A 13,115-nucleotide genomic window follows, 5' to 3' on the forward strand; every position below is an offset into this window, starting at 1 on the left:
CGCCGACCAGTACTGGTCCTCGACCCGGAGGCTGGGGACCCCTGCTCTAGATTACACCAAGGATACAAAATTTAGATTGGGAAGAGGTTGTCAAGGAAGACTTTCTAAGGAAGTGATAGTTAAGCTATCTCAAAGGCTGAACAGGAGTTAGGCAGGTAAAGTTTGGAAGGGAAAGCATTCAGACAGAGAAAGCAGTGTGGGCTAGAAGTCTCAGGACACACATGGTAAGCAGGGACATACATGAGAGCCCACAAACCAACTAAGATTGGTTATAACTGGCTAACCAACCCTAGCTCACAGCACCCAAACTTAACTCCAAACCCCACTGGAGAGTGGGGCTGTGGCCTGGAGTGCAGACTTCAGATTGGACCCATCGATGGCCCCAGCCAGAAGGAGCTGAGGTCAGCACCACATTATTACTTTCACAGACCCCAGGCACTTTTGCCTTCATGGGCTGTTTCTTCCATTTAAAATATACATATATTTGAAATTATATTATATATACTAAAAATTTTATTTTGTGACGGAGTTGGCATAAAGATGAATATAATCCAGGCTGGATTCTATTCACTTTTTTTCTTCTGATTTTAAAGAAACTAAAACATTTTTGTGGACCTCTAAAAGTACTACGGGCCCTAGGCACTGTGCCTAGTATGCCTAATAGATAAATTGGTGCTGGCCAAGGATGGCGGAGGTAGAAGAAGTAAGGTGGGCCAGACCCATCAACCCAAAGAATTAAGTACAAAGACACTTCTAGAAGCCTTGCCAGGATGTCAGGAGATCCTTGGACCTAGATGTCTTTGTTGACCTTCAAACAAGTAACAATCACATCACATATTATGATATCAACTTATACTTCTATAGTGCTTTTTGCACGTATAAAGCATATCTACACACAACCTTTCATTTGAGCAAGTAAAGTATGGATTATTCACCTACTCACTGGTCTAGACAAGGTTAAAGCAAGTGTTCAGTTACCTAGTTCTCCCTAGAAGCCAAAGTAGTATCTGGCAAGGTTATGGGCTTTGAAGTCAAATTAGATCTGGGTTCAGTATCCCTCATCCACCAAGTCATAGTTGCATGAACTTTGGAAAGTTGCTTAACTTTTCTGAGCCTCAATTTCCTCCTCTATAAAACAATTATTACTTTCTCAAAATACCATTGTAAGGCTTAGGTGAAATTATAGCTGTAAAGCATCACTACAACTCAAAAATAATTTAGGAGTGTTTTATGTTTTTTTTTTTAAGTTTCATGAAGGCTGCTAGAGCTTAGGACACCATCAAAACTGGAATATCTCCTGGGGTGGGGAAGGGGCAACTAGATAGGGTATGTGAGTGTGTATGTGTGTAGGGGTGGGGAGGGGCAGTTAGAGGAAAGACAGGTAAAGGAGAAGAATAAAGCTGGGATAGAAAATCCATGCCAGGGACCTCCCTGGTGGTCCAGTGATAAAAGGTCCACCTTCCAATGCAGGGGACGCGGTTCGATCCCTGGTCAGGGAACTAAGATCTCACATGCGGGGTGGGGGGCAACTAAGCCCGTGTGCCGCAACTACTGACCTTCGTGCTCCTCAATGAGAGATCCCGCATGCTGCAAACTACAGAGCCCATGCACCTTGGAGCCCGTGCGCCACAACTAGAAAGAAAAAAACCCCACACGCCACAACTAGGGAGAGCCCACATGCTATAACTAGAGAGAAGCCCGTGCGCCGCAACAAAAGATCCCTCATGCTGCAACTAAGACTTGACACAGCCAAAAATAAAATAAAGAAAATAAATAAATATTTTTTTAAAAAAGAAAGAAAATCTGTGCCAGACAATGTCTCTGTGAAAACTGGTTGAGACAGCTGGGAGCCGATTATGTAGGCTAGTACCCTCAGGTGTTGGCCAGGTTGGAAATGGGTTTGGGTCTCCTATAATCTTTGGAGGCTTTCAATAGGTGCAGGTGAAAATGAATTCTGAACTCCTCTGAGTATATTTCATGAAGTATATCTGGCAAATTACCAGTGAAACTTAACTGAGTTCATCTCATGTCAGGAGACCCTTAAAGCCGCTATCATAAAACTCTAGTGATGAAAGAGTTTCTTATTGATTGCAATCATTATTGGCTCAGCCTGCCCAGCAGAAAGCAGATGCACATTACACCCCTTTAGAAAACACATTTCAGAACCACACCAATTTTATGAGACAAGCCTGAAAGATGAAAGCATTTATTCAAAGTCCCATTGTGATTTTTCAGGAGGCCTGTCTCAATCAGGAAGGTCTCTACAACCCAGAAAACTCCAGAGCAACAACCTACTGTGATTCATGCAACCTGTCCATAGCCATGTGGTCTGATGAGAAAGATGCTCCCAAACTCAACCAGCCTAATTTGCTATTTTACACTATATTAACATTTCACATCTATTAATTCATCACACCAACTATTGATCTGAAAATAAAATTAGTTCTTGCTTTCACGTAACAAAGAAGAATTGCAGTTTATAATGAAAGAAATGTTCATACTCGATTGCATAATAGAAATCGTGTTTCCTTACTACAAAGGTACCTAATTAGCAAAGATTTTCATTTTTCCCTGATGTGGGGGGGTGGGGCGGGCATCACTATTCTAAGCACATAGTTGTCCCTTAGGTGCATCAAAATTTGCATCTTGCCAATTCCTTTTGAGACAATGCCTTAGAATGAAACAGAATATAGACCTGGCATGAGATTTTTGAAAAGGAGGGGATGGAGAGATCTATTAAGTAGCAATTGTGCTCCTCAAGAATCAACCAGGGAATTCTTTAGTCTCCCTGGATCTTCTCTACAATTTTTCACTCTGCCTATATAAAAACATTCTTTAGAATTCTCAGCATAATAGCGATTTTGTATTTTCCCCTACTGCTCTGAGGTTCTTACGAACATAAAAAAAATTAAGATATACTAAATACAATCCCAAAAGTTAAGGTATAATTAAATTTGTAAATAAAATAATTTTTAAATTACATGAAAACATCCAATGCTGGTAAAGGTGTGGCAAAATTGGCACTCTCATGCACTGCTGGTTGCATAGTAAATTGCTACCACCACTTGGAAAGCAACACAGTAATGTGTACCATTAACTATACACATGTTTAATACTCTGACTCAATGATCCTTCTTCTGGAACTCTATTGTATTATATCAGCCCAAAATGGGGTAAAAGGCATGGGCTAAGATGGTCTCTGAGCTGCCATTTATAGAAGTAAGAACTGAAAATAGCTTAAGTGTCAAATAATTTGGGCATTTCCTTACTGATAGGCAAAAAATTCAGATGTTTACCCGGCAACACCTGAGTAATATCTGAAAGACCCCTTACTTCATGGGCTAAGGTATTCTAAAATATATTACCAAATAAGGGTAGAAGCATTGTATCCATGAGTTTCCTATTCAAATGCAGTACTTCATGAAAACAAACAAACAGAAAACAATTAGGAAGATGGGATACATAAATCCAGCTATGTCAATAATTACATTAAATGTTAATGAATTAAACACTCCAATTAAAAGACAGAGACTATCAGACTTGATTATTTTTAAAAAATGACTCAATGACTCAACTATATGCTGTTTACAGGAGACAGATTAAATATAAGGACTCAAAGAGGCTGAAAATAAAAGTATGGAAAAAAATATTATTATGCAAATGCCAACCATAAAAAGTGATGTGGCCATATTATCAAAGTAGACTTCAAGGAATATTACCAGAGATAGAGAGAAACATTTCATAATGATAAGAGTCAATTCATCAGAAAGATGTAACAATCCTAAATTCACGTGTGCCTTTTAACATAAACTTCAAAATACACAAGGCAAAACTGATAGAACTAAAAGGGGGAATAAATAAATCTGCAATCATAGGTGAATGAATTGTAGTCTCTGAGTCATGATATATGACTGATAATTTAGCTCAAAATCATCTCTGAGATGGCTTGTAACCTAGTCCTGAAGGAAAGAAACACAGGAAAACTTCCCTTTGATTCTTTTGGAAGGTGAAGGACAGGCCTTAGATTGATATGTTAGTGGGAAAGGTCAGTGGGGAGTTGGGGCAAGGAGTTGGGGAGTAGGATGGCTCTAGGGCCATATGGGAGAGAAAGTCAATAAAAGAGAACAGATAAGAAAGAGGTGGTGGGGGCTCCCCTGGTGGCGCAGTGGTTGAGAGTCCGCCTGCTGATGCAGGGGACGCGGGTTCGTGCCCCGGTCCGGGAGGATCCCACATGCTGCGGAGCGGCTGGGCCCGTGATCCATGGCCGCTGAGCCTGCGTGCCTGGAGCCTGTGCTCCGCAACGGGAGAGGCCACAACAGTGAGAGGCCCGTGTACGGCAAAATAAATAAAAATTTAAAAAAGAAAAAAAAAAAAGAAAGAGGTGGTGGGAAGTTTGAATGGAATCAGAAAGAGTGGGACCTCAGTTTGAATACCCACTTCAACACTTACTGTGTAATCCTGGACAAGTCCATAAACCTCTCTAATATTAATATTCTGACACCTGTAAAAAGGGAGAAAGTAGTATGTGTCTTATGGTTTGATATGGAAGTTAAACATACATGTGATAAGTGCTGACAATACAATATCTCTCCTCTTTCACACTGTTTCCTGATAGGGACTCATGTACTCAAAGTTTCTGCAAAGAACCATGAAATGAACTGGATAAGGATCCCAGGACCCAACTCACCATGGAAGAAAGAAAAATAACTTATCTAGTCCCAAGAAGGTACAGAGAATCTCAAAACAACCCATCCTCTAGGATTTTATCATGACTACTATTTCCTTTGGCAAAGTGAAAATACCTCCATGTTAGTCCTTAATCTCTTCGTGAGAGTCTGTGCTAGTGTTCTCCAATCTAAACTAAATGTGTGTGCTGTCTCAAGAAATTTTAACTATCTCAAGAAATTTACTAGAATTTTAATTAGCCCAAACTTTTGGCAGACATTAGTTCATTGATTTCCAGGCAGGACAGAACCTTATAAAAAAATTTCCCTGAAATATATATTTCTTTCTTTAAATTTTCCAGAGAAAGTTAAATTCCCCACTCTTTCCTTGGAAGTACATTTCAGAGTCTCTTTTCTTACAGTCCAGGAGTCCTCTCTGTCTTACCTCAGTGTCTATGAGACAAGGCAGAGTCCTAAAAAGCTGAGACAGCGTTACAATGTGCTCTAGAGGCTCAGGGAGGGAGAGCCTTTGAGTGTTTTAGGAAACCAGGAAAAACTTAGACAAGTGGCATTTATTCCTGACCTTAAAGAATAGTCAGGGTTTTGACCCATGTGGGGAGGGGATTGCAAATCCTGCTGGGAAGGAAGAGATAATGGTCAGGGCAATGGAGAACAGAAGGGAGGCAACAGAGAAGAAAATGTAACACCATATAGTAAGAGCCCCACACACTAGAGATAAGATGGGTGGCCTTATTTGGTGGGTAATGAGGAGCTATAGGGGGTTTTGCTGATATATGTAGTCAGAGCTGAATTTTAGGAAGATTAATCTAGCAGGGAGATTTGAGGGCTGGAAGGAAGAGTAGGGAAGATCAGTTAGGAAGTCCTTTTGACCATTTGTGTAAGAATTCCCAAGAGCACGAATGTCACGGAAAGAAATGGACATGAAGATGCGGGAGAGTATTAAGTCTTAAGGACAGAAAGCATTCTAATTAATCCTTATGTTCAGGGCCTGGTCCTCAATAACTATTTCTTGAATTGGAGGTACTGTTCAGCTTCAAGATTTGACCATAAAGAGTCAAGGAAAAAGGAGGAATCCAAAGAGATGATGTAATGGGAGAGAGAGAGAGAGAGAGAATGTAACAGATAATAATTAAATACAGAGAGCTCTATTCCAACAAAGTCCCTGACTCAAGGCTCTTACAATCACTACTTGCTAAATAAATCTAAACACATTTTCACCTGATAATGTATCTTTGTATCTGAGGGACATCACATTTGCTTGATCCTATTATCCCAAGAGAGATGCCACACAGACCAAATAAAAGGAAATCCAAGGAAGTATATTTAAGCTTATTGTCCCCATAGTTAATGTTGTTGAGGATCTATTATGTACCAGGCACCAGGTTAAGCACTTTATGTGAATGATCTTATTTAATTTTCTCAACTACCTTGTAAAGTAGATGCTACTTTTTTTTTTTAACAGATAAGGAAACTGAGATTTAGTTAAGACACAAAGCCAGGATTTTAACACAGGCAGTTTGACTCCAGGGCATGGACTGTCTTCCCAATACACTGTGCTGCCTTCTAAGGAAGAAAATGTACCACAATTGAAATCTAAACCATAGGTGGGTGCTCAGTGAGAGATGTTCTGTTCTAAGAAGGTATAGACATGACCTTTCCTTCTGAAGTAATGTTTGGTGGGTGAGTGCATGTACTGCCACACTAAGAACCTCATGGCAGCTGGGTTTTTGTTGCAAGAAACAGAAGTGAATTGACAAAGTTAACAAGGGGATAAGAGAATTTAATGGAAAAATCTAGAAAGGCTGAAAGGCCAGGACCAGAGCAGCTCCATGCTTTAAGGATAGTCTCCTCAGTGTGCCTCTGGAGGAATCATTACCTGCCACCTTTGTCTTACAAGCTCCACTCTTCAAGAGTCAGATTACCAAGAGAGAACATCTGATTGGCCAGGCTCAGGTCACGTGACCCTCACCTAATCAGGGGAATGGCAGGGTGGTCCCTCCAAAACTGCATGCAATACAGGAGAGGGTATTCCCTAAAAATAATCTGGTTACTAGAAAAGAGGGGAATGAATGCTGGGCAGACAAAAAGAGTAGGTACCCATTATGTGCCCAGAAGCAAGAGTTTCCTCAGCAACAGATGTGCCCAGGTATACACAGAGGAGTCACCCAAGCCGTGCAGTACCACAGAAGAAGTTGAAAAATGTTCTAGATTGAGTTATAAGTATCTGTTACAATATCATTAGGCAAGTAGCACATGAAATCAACTAGGAAGATTTCATTTTAAACTTTGCTGATTTTTCAAATTTGCTTTGCATTCTTAGTAATGATTTCTTGCTCTATTTTTATGCCTCCTCAGATAAAGTGCCATGATACGTGATGTCAGCCCCATTAGACATGAAGGAAGCATTATTTATTATTATAATCAGGGTTATGAAGCACTAAAATAGGAAAGAAAATTATTTCCACAGCGCTTTCAAAGCCTTGAAAGTTGGGGTTTAATTTGTCAGACTTTGGTTTTCTTCTTGCCATAGGGTGGTGTGGAGTATTGGAACAAAGTAAGTCAATGGCTCAGAAGTCTTTTGCTCACAGTATTACAAGAAAGTACTTGGGTTTTTCCTAGATTCCACCCCAGAAAGATTGGACCCTGGTTGAACTCAGCCTTCTTTGATAAGATGAGTAGCAGTGAAGATCTCATATTTGACTTTTAAACTTTTGGGGAGGTTAGATGGGTCTGCTGTGTTAAACTGGAATTCAAGGGTAACTCAGGGTACAGACCAGATGGCAGATGACTAAGAAAAGATTCAACTAGATTAGTATAATGTTGTACCTTATTAGCAAGTGAAATATATGTTAATGTTTATGTAAAACCACTGTTGGGGGAGGAGCGTTTTCTTTTTTCTTTTCTTCTTTTTTTGTTTGCAGATTGGCTAAACCTTCCTCTATATTGACAAATACGGCACAAAGTCTTAGGGGAAGTTGTATTGAAATGGCAGTAGGAACACAGGAGAAAAGTAAAAAGGGAAAAAAATAAAGCTAACTTTAGATTCCCAAATAATGAAGTCACTTGAAGGTCAATGAGATAAAGCCCAATTAAATAAAAGCTTTAAGGCTCAAATAATGAGAGTGTTTGATTAACTACATTTTCACCTCATATTTTTCAATTCAATAATCATTAAAAGTTACATTTAATTGAGTATAGTATTCATTTAGCACTTTTTTAGAAGTCTGGAGATAAGACTTTTCTTTGTCCTTTCAAATATGTGCTCTTCACCCAAATCTTGACAGAGACCCCTGGCTCTGTAAAAAATCAGAGAATAGTAAAGTTGCCACATAACCGGCAATTCCACTCACAGATATGTACCCAAATGAAATGAAAACACACATCCACACAAAAACGTGTACATGAATGATCATTGCAATGTTATTCACAATAGTCAAGAAGTGGAAACAATGCAAATACCCATGAACTGATGAATGAATGAATAAAATGTGGTATATCTATACCGTGGAATACTACTTAGTAATAAAAAGGAATGAAGTACTGACATATGCTACAGCATGAATGGACCAAGTGAAAGAAGCCAGTCACAAATGACTATATATTGAATGATTTCAAATTATATGAAATTGGCCAGAATAGGCAAATCTACAGAGACAGAAAGTAGACTATGGTTGCCAATCACAGGGGAGTGGGGGAAATAGGGAGTAACTGGTAAGAAGCATAGAATTTCTTTTTGGAGTGATGAACCTGTTCTAAAATGACATCTGGTGACAGTTGCACAACTTTGTGAATATACTAAAAACCACTGAATTGTATACTTTCAGTGGATGGTCTATACACTATATGAATTATATCTCAATAAAGCTGTTTAAAAAAAAAAGAGTACCTAGACTCGTCCCCCAAAACACACTACAAATCAAAAATCTGAGATCAAATTGCAAAAAAGAAATAGAATATCATTTTCAAGCTTGAAATAAACTATATTAGTTTGTATACTAAAAATAAAATAGTGAAAGAAGACCTAAACTATTGGGTGTCTCTCTTTCCAGCAAACTATAACTAAATACGGTTATCAGAGACCTGACTGTGACTTTGTTATGGGGGTCAGTGACTATGAAGGTGGAGGGTAGGAGACGGCAGGGCAATGGTCACAGCTGGCCACTATGCAGTCAGGAACTCCACTGAGGGCTTGGTGCAAGGAGTTCCAAACCTGAGACAGGAATGGAAATTGTCTGCAACTCTAGAGGGCCCACGGTCCACCACTTAGCTCGTGAAATCCAGTGAGGCCCAGCCCAGGCCTGGCAGCAAGGGCTATTATTATACACCACCTATTTTAACTATAAGAGCCCAAGTCAAGTCATAAACCTACATTTCCATAGATCCCAGACAAAAATAAACACAGACTATTATTTTTAATCCTTCCCCTCTGCTTTTCTAGGAGTGCTGATCAGATTGCATATTCTAGGAAAGGATGGATGAGTTCAGTCTTTTCTAAAGTATTTCCTCACAGGTTCATCCATGATTAAGGGCACAAGTTTTTCCCATTTGAAAGATGCATGATCCAGCTGTTCTTTTTGCCTGCTGCAACTTCGTGCTAAACTTTCTGGAACTAAGGAGAGAAAAACAATGTTTAATTATCGTGACCTGAGCATGTCCCTCCCAAATCAGAAGAGAACCTTTTGTATGTACACCCAAGATAACAGTTTCTTTTAACCTGTAGTAATCTGTCATTCTAATTCTTTGTTTATAATTTTGAAAGTTGGTATGTATTTTATCTTTTAGGTCTTTAAAAAATACAGCCGTTTTGGCTAACGTGAAATGTCATACATGGAGGCCTGATAAGTTGAGAGCTAAATGTTTTAAGACCTCTAACATAATAATCACTAAGTGCTTAATTTCAAAACACACCATTCATTTGCTTCCACGGGATGAAGTGCCCATCACAGAGTCGCACCACTGGCACCAAGCCAGATTTTTCTTCCTAGGCTTTTGAACATTTAGACTCCTAAAGCAACTTAGGAGTCTCTCTGGGCCTCCCAGTTTCTGCCTTTCAGGGCTGCTGGAGGCCCATCATATATATAAATGGGGCAAAGGGAGCCACTCTCCCTCTGCACTGAAATCCAGAGGAGCTAGTTCTAAACGAATGTCTAGGTCACCTCCAGTGCAGTCGGAGCTTCCAGAGTTATTTGTCCTGCGAGAGGTACTTGTCCTGCCAGGGTCCCCTCCTAGGGTCCCCTCCAGCACCGTTGGAAATGCTGCCTAAGAACGCCCCAGGGGATTCTTGCGCAAAGGTCCAGATCAACACTGTCTGCATCCCCTCACAGGCTGGCTGATTTCCAAGAAGTACCAATGCTTGGCCCTGTCCTAGAGGGAACCAATTTAACTTATACAATTTAATTTTAAAAAAAAAAGGGCTTCCCTGGTGACGCAGTGGTTAAGAATCCGCCTGCCAATGCAGGGGACACGGGTTCAAGCCCTGGTCTGGGAAGACCCCACATGCCGCGGAGCAACTAAGCCCATGCACCACAACTACTGAGCCTGCGCTCTAGAGCCCGCGAGCCACAACTACTGAGCCCAAGTGCCACAACTACTGAAGCCCGCGTGCCTAGAGCCTGTGCTCCACAACAAGAGAAGCCACCGCAATGAGAAGCCTGTGCACCGCAACGATGAGTAGCCCCCGCCCGCCGCAACTAGAGAAAACCCGTGCACAGCAACAAAGACCCAGTGCAGCCAAAAATCAATAAAATAAATAAATTTAAAAAAAAAAAAGCTTGTCACATAATCCAAAATAATCAAATGACATAGGGACTTGAGTCAATGAGTAGCTCTCATGCAAGGAACGAAGAGGGAGACCACTGACTGGCTGAGACCTGGCTGGGATCTGACTGAAATCTGAATTCAAGTTTAAAGGGAAAATCGAGTTTTTTTCTTTGTTAAAGGACAGGAAGTCAGATCAGTGTTTCCAGGACTGTGGATCTCCAAGTTTCAAGCACAGAGAGGAAAAGTTCAAACAGGAAAGAAAAATCTTCCCAGACAAAAATACTATTTTCAAAATGCATATAAAGGGCTTCCCTGGTGGCGCAGTGGTTGAGAGTCCGCCTGCTGATGCAGGGGACACGGGTTCGTGCCCCAGTCCGGGAAGATCCCACATGCCACGGAGAGGCTGGGCCCGTGAGCCATGGCCACTGAGCCTGCGCGTCCGGAGCCCATTGCTCCACAACGGGAGAGGCCACAACAGTGAGAGGCCCACATACCGCAAAAAAAAAAAAAAAAAAAAAAAAAAAAGTGCATATAAGGTTAAATGAAAAAGAGAAGGTGCTGAGCAGGTACATATGTATGCCAACTTTTGGTAAAAAAATAAAATAGAATAAAAGTTTGGATAGGAAGTCTATATTCCTACTTGCTTGATTTTGCATAAAGAAACTCTTTATGTTTCTTTATGGGTATACTAGTACCCATATATAGTATACTATATATGGGTATATATATGGGTATACTAGTAACTAGAAAAAAATGGTTGCTCAGGAAGGAACATTAGTACATTTGAACCCTGTTTTGCATGAACACCTAGTTGATTTGCCCAGTAGCAGATAAGACTATGGATGGGACAGTGCACTGCAGGGCGTATGCTCTGGGAGTCAGATCCCGGCCTGGACAGTTGGGAAGATACTGTGTCACTCTGGGAAAGTTATTTAACTCCTGGGTGCCTCAATTTCTCCATCTGCAAAATGGAACCGGTAATATACCTAATTCATAGGATTGCTATGTAGATTCAAGGAGAAAATAAATGCAAAATGCTTAAAGCAAAGCCCGGCACGTAATGTGTGCTCGAGAAACATTAGCTGTTGTTAGTCAGCCATGGGCCAAACCACCACCTTCCTGCCCACCGCCTTCCGGAGGAGAGGGCTACAGCACAGTTTCTAAGACAGGACCCAGAGGGCAGGTGTGTTGGGAGGTAAGGGAGAGCTCAGACTCCCCCAGAGACCTGTTTTAGTGCCACCACCTTCAAGCAAGGCTGTTTGAGGACATTCTAGGCAGCGAAGTCAGCAAATGAGAGTGCTTACAGGTAATGGGCCCAGGTTGACCAAACATCTCTAACAATCACCAAGTGAGAAATAAACCACTCCTAGGGAAACAGCAGCAAATTGGCTTTTCCATGACTTTAAGTATGCAGCTTGTTTATGAGGGAAACAGTTTCACCTTTCTTTCAAAAATTCAGTTCTTAGCTTATGTGATAATAGGAATCTAGGAGTGGCCTATTGTGCTATTTTGTTCATGAGGTTTCTGAACCTCTGGAGGCTTTGAATATTTCAGAGAGGAAGATCATTGCATTCTCTAAAACAACATCACAGCATCCCATTATAAGGTAGCCTCTGAGGCCCAGATTTAGGTGTACTGCGGTCGTATAAGGACAGAACTCGGTGCTAGGAAAAGTGCAACTTAGAAATAAGTGATCTGGGAAATAATAGCAGTAACAGTAACATCAACAGCTAATATTGACTCTGTGCCAGGCACCGCGCCAATTATTATATTTGGAGTGGATTATCTCACTCAGTCCTCAGAACCTCTATGAGGAAACTGAGGCCATGAGTGGTTAGGTGACTTGCCTGAGGTCCAAGAGCTGGTATGTAATAGAGCACAGATCTGCCACGACCCAGCTGTGAGCTCTTGGGCTGGTCACCTCACCTCTGTGGATCTCAGGCCATTCACCTGGAAAACTAAGGGGGGACTAGATGATCTCAAAGGACTCTCTAACACTTAGATTTCAGGTTTCTATGAAATTAAGTAACCTCTCCTCTGCCAATAAAACGACAATTTTCAAAGCCTTTTGTAATATAGTTTGCCTCAAAAGGAGTAGCCTTCTTCCTTAATATTACTAGTAAATAAATGTTTCAGTGTTTTGGTCAGAAAATGTAAGGGCCCTGAACAGCTCTATACAACAGTGCTTGTGTTTAGGGGGGTCGGCTGGGGGGCGGTTAGGGGAAGGGACAGAGCAGACAACACACAGGAGGAGTAAGGTGCTGGTTCCTGGAAAATCATGAAAGTATCTCCTGCTTCAAGTCATCAGTTCCACTCAACCAGGACCCCTGAAAACCAACCTTGTGACCTTTCTGCTGGGAATACTAAATGAGCCCCCGAGGTCTTTAGAAATATGGGACTTACAAATAAGGCCAAATATTTCACCTCTGATGCTGATGAAAGGTTTATGAGCCCCAGAATAGCTCAAGCACGACAAGTCTGGATTGAATATTTGGTGTGCACTTAACACCAATGGGTTTCAGAGGCTTCGCGTTTCACAACCAAACTTTGGCAGAACCGCCTTAGTTACCTGATACCCATGGTAGGGGACATTTTCTCACTTCGCGGTGCCATAAATAGCACAGGCTCCTGTCTGTGGCATATGCGAGTTAATTAGGCACATTAAGCCTC

This window comes from Lagenorhynchus albirostris, chromosome 8, assembly GCF_949774975.1.
Source record: "Lagenorhynchus albirostris chromosome 8, mLagAlb1.1, whole genome shotgun sequence".
Lineage (NCBI taxonomy): Eukaryota > Metazoa > Chordata > Mammalia > Artiodactyla > Delphinidae > Lagenorhynchus > Lagenorhynchus albirostris.